Below are 4,627 nucleotides of genomic sequence, written 5' to 3'. Positions count from 1 at the left end.
TTCGGTTAATACAGAAAGATATTTAAAAAATATACCTTTTAGGAAAAGTTTGTTGTTTAAAGTACTTTTTATTCAATTAGTTTAGATTATTTTTCCTAAAGAAATCATTATAAAGTTGGAATCACTAAAAAATACATTTTTTACATTCATAAATTTAAAAAAAAATTTTTGAAAAAGGTGCGTATACATTCTAAATTGCATCATGATTACAATAACACTTATTCAATGAATATTTATATTGTGTTTATTATTATTTTTATATATTTTATCATAATTAGTTATATTAATTTCTTATATTTTTAAGAATTATGTAGTATCAATTCTGTTGCATTTAACACTTTTATATTGATTTTAATGTAATATATGCTTAACAATTAATTTATTAATTTTGTAAATAATTTACATAGTCTAATATAATATATTTTTATCATGGAAATTGAATATTCTAAGTGAGTTTAATAAATCGGCGGGTAGCAAAGCAGAAGAAATTTCATTGGGACGAATTCGGTGGAAATTGCTCATTAGTAGAAACCTCGCGAGGCAAACTGTATCGTTTCTCATGCGTGAATTTCTCGCATGTGCCTTACATATGTTAGTCGAGTCTCGCCCTTCTAATATTAGATGAATGCCAGTCTACCCCCTGACTGGCGAAATCAGGTAATCGGCATAATCACGCATCGTGATTTTTGACCATCTGCTGGACGAGTTGCATCGTGATTTTACACCTGCTCGTTTCAAAACTGTTCGCTCTGATCGCATTGTCGCGTGAATGATCGTCGATGTTTCCGGAAATGTTCGACAAGAGTTAGCCGCAATTGCTTGTTGTCGCCCCCTTTTGTTTCCCGATGCACCCGTTTCGATGCTGATCGCGTGGGAACATTAATGAAGAAGTTATCGTACGAAATGCGTCACGCTCGAAATTAGGGAGATTGTTGTTCCCGCGTCTCACAATGCACAACGCGACCGCCCTATGTGGATTAACGCGTTTAGATTGCCGGTATGACATTATATACGATTGATGTATACAATAGAAAACGGAAAAAAGTTATCATTTGATCGCGTACGCTACTGCGAAACGTTCTGTGAACGTAGCTAGAGTTTGATTTATGGAAATATTCAAGTTTGAAATCTATAGACGTGTAAATTTGAAAGTTTAATTTTTATTTACAGCTAAATTTTATGTAAAAATTCTAAAAGTATTAATTTTTTTAATGCGTAAAAATAAATTTACAAACACAATCGGATAAAGCTAGAATTAATTTTTACATACAAGCATCAAAAAGTACTTGCAGAAATAATTTTGTGAAATTTTTATATATTTCTATCTGATTATCACAGTGTTAGATTTATATCGCATTGTGTCAGGCGATCATGATGAGAGCAACAACTCCTTCGACATTTCCGTGCGTGCTGCTTCGAGCGTTATCTGTCGAGATATTTTTTTATTTCCTCCCCGCGGTTAGAACTTCTTTCTACGATCTCAATGACAAACGACGCGAGGGCGTACGAAAATCAGCGAGAGGTTGGGGGAGACACGGGGGCAACTTTCGTCCATCGTAAGTTGAAATTTCAGCGGCCGGAAATTCCGCGGCATTATTCGTCTCGGAGATCTTGCCGCCGCTCGGGCATTGTGTGTCGCGCGAGGAAATGATGCAGGTTAAATGTACCGAGCGGCAGATAATAAACAACAATAATACACACTCGAGATAAATAACGCTCGACAGATATCGCGCGCAGAAAACATAAAATATTTGTCCCCGGGAGTCCCGCCGGGTCATCCGTCATTCCCGGCTCTAGTGAAATCGATAAAGCCGCTAAAACATATTTATCGCTGAGAACGTTGTAAAGCTTTCTCCCCTTAGCTTTCACAACTTGATACAAAAGTATTCGCAAATTGTGACATGCTTATACTGCAAATTTTGTATCATTGATCAAATTAATTTTTTTCAAATGGATTTTGTCATAATATAACGCACATTTTTTAAATATTCTTAACATATATTTATATTATATATTTATTTTGATATTTTTTAAATAGTTTATATTTTGCAATTAATACAAATAATCAAGTATTGATTAGCTTCTTGCTATTATATAATAGATATTAATAAGATGAGTGAAATATTTATTCACAATAAAATGTGTCTCTGCGGTAATACATATGTCACTTATTTGCAAAATTTATTTTCTTCGTAACTAATACTTGCGTAATACTCGGATGCATTCGGTCATCATACGGGTTAATGTTATGCGACACACAATGTCATCGCATGCAATGATAATCTGCGAAAGTAACAAACGATCAAATAAATACTCTCTGTTTACTATTCATTGCCAGTTGTAAAACTCTCTAAAAGTCTTTTAGTACTCTTTCTGACGTATAGCGTATGCGTTTCTGCGACCTCTTCTCGTAATAGGCAAATCAGACCCAACAGTTAGTTGGCCAAGGAAAAGCGCAAACAACTCTTGGAACTCCTGGAACAGGACCGATAGAAAAAGTGAAAGATCGCATATTACCGCGTAATTACATGAATATTAATATCTGCGCACGATTGAAAACGTTGAAGTGCGATCTCTCGATTCTCTTATATGTCATTCGTGGCCGGGTAAACTCTCTCGATGTCGTAACATCGACCTGAAAGTGTGTAGTTTCATCAATAGATATTTACCGATTAGTATACTATAGGATACAAGTTACTATGATTGATGATCAATTGCGCAAGATGCATTTCTTTAATATAACTTTAAGATTACGTATCTACTTCTGAAACAACAAAAAAAGCTTGTGCTTATAGATATATATTAAATAGATTATTTTAAATATTTATTAATTATTGTTTTTTAAATTTTTTTACAGAGCTAAATGTTTGAAAATTTTATTAAAAAATTATTATTTGTGAAGTATTTTAGTTTGTAAATTAGACGTTTCATAAGGAATGAAAAAAATACTTTAGCTTTTTTTATAATAACGACTTTCATTGATATTGTTGGCACTTGTTAACCATTTCGAGCTCGGTTTTTCTTCGATTCTTCTCAGGATAAATGTTGATTGCCGTTTACGAAATGACAAACTCGACAGACACAGACGAAAAAGTGGAAGACGTTCGTTGCAACGAACGGCGTGTGTGTGCGCGCGCGCCCGGACGCGATTGTGGATGCGCCCGGCTGTAGGGGTTCAATTTGTCGAGGTGTAAGCAAATAACGTTCTCCGGAGTTTGCTCGGAGTAGAGCCAACGAGACGCGACGTCCTTTAATTTAAAGTCCTCCTCCGATATCGGAGCTATTCCCCCCGCGCCGACTTCGGTTACCACCGCGGTCGGTATCACCGTCGGAGCGTGCTTCATTTTCAACCACCTCGTCGTGCTTGCACGCAGCCTGCGCAAACAGAAGGGGTGGCCTCGTGCAAACAGTTATTGTTTGGCACAGGCGCTTATGCACGCCTGTGAGCCGGTATCGACGCAGAGATCTCAATTAGTACGGCACTCACTTAGCGCGATCAACCGTCGTCGGCGCGACTCTCGGCGTTCAATTAATTGTGCGCTCGCTTACTCGCTCTTCCGCGCCTTAAAAAGATCGCTCTTGAAGAAACATCGTTTCTCTGGCTTCTTTCCTTGGCTTTTTTGAGCGAAGTTGACAAAGTGATTCTTAGGCCTGATCTACAATGTACTTTCTGCGTATTGTTTCTTGCTCTCTGCCTTTCGTCTTTTTGCTTCTTATGTGTTTGTCGCATGGAGTCAAGAAAAACCGTGATTCACAATTTCTTCTTTCTTTCGAAAAAAAGTATTTATAAAGAAAAATATGCTTTTACATAAAAGCAAAAAGGCAGAAAACAAAAATAAAAAAGTACATTGTAGATTGAGCTTTAAGCTGACAAAGAACAAGCGAATTGATACCATAAATGCATTACCATAAGTGAGTTTTTGTACGAAAAGTAAGTATATAATATTATTCGAGATTTTTTTTAGAAAAAAATAACTACGATTTTTTAAATGCATTTAAAAACATTAAAAAAATTATTTTACTGTGGTGATTTAACGCGCACGTTAGATTGCTGTGGCAATCGAATGTTTTTTTTTCGTCTTGACGTCTGATGCTGCTTCGCAGATTAAGATCGCTGCGGGTTAGAAACCGTTTAAAAAACCACCGGGGCGATGTCTCCCGATATCAAATCCGATAGCGGAAAGATCTTGCCCATAAACAAGAAGGCTTAAGCGCGAAATCCTCGAAATGACCAAGGGCTGTTCGCACAAAGGAAAGCAGTGACTGCTTGAGAGACTCGCGCGCGGGATTGGTGGGGTTGAAGTCTCGGTTGCCCTTGGATGGGGTGAGATTACGCGTGTGCGCGAAAACGAGCAATGGAGAAATAGAGAAAGAGAGAGAAAAAAAATCTTACATTTAAAATAGCAGGGATAAGGCTGAGCTTTCGGATTTGGCAGTCGCGATGGCGGGGGCGTACGAGCGGCCGCGAAAGTCTACGCCGAGGAGAGAGGATCAGGAAGGTGGGGTACAGGTTGTAACATGCAAATTTGAACCTTAAAGGTTTTATGTCGGCGATATCTTGGAATCATTTTCCCTTCTCCCTCGATCACGTCGGCAGCGTGGTCCTGGGAGGATTTCGTCCTTGATC

This window comes from Linepithema humile, chromosome 6 (assembly GCF_040581485.1).
Source record: "Linepithema humile isolate Giens D197 chromosome 6, Lhum_UNIL_v1.0, whole genome shotgun sequence".
Taxonomy (NCBI): Eukaryota; Metazoa; Arthropoda; class Insecta; order Hymenoptera; family Formicidae; genus Linepithema; species Linepithema humile.
This window is presented reverse-complemented; position numbering follows the sequence as displayed.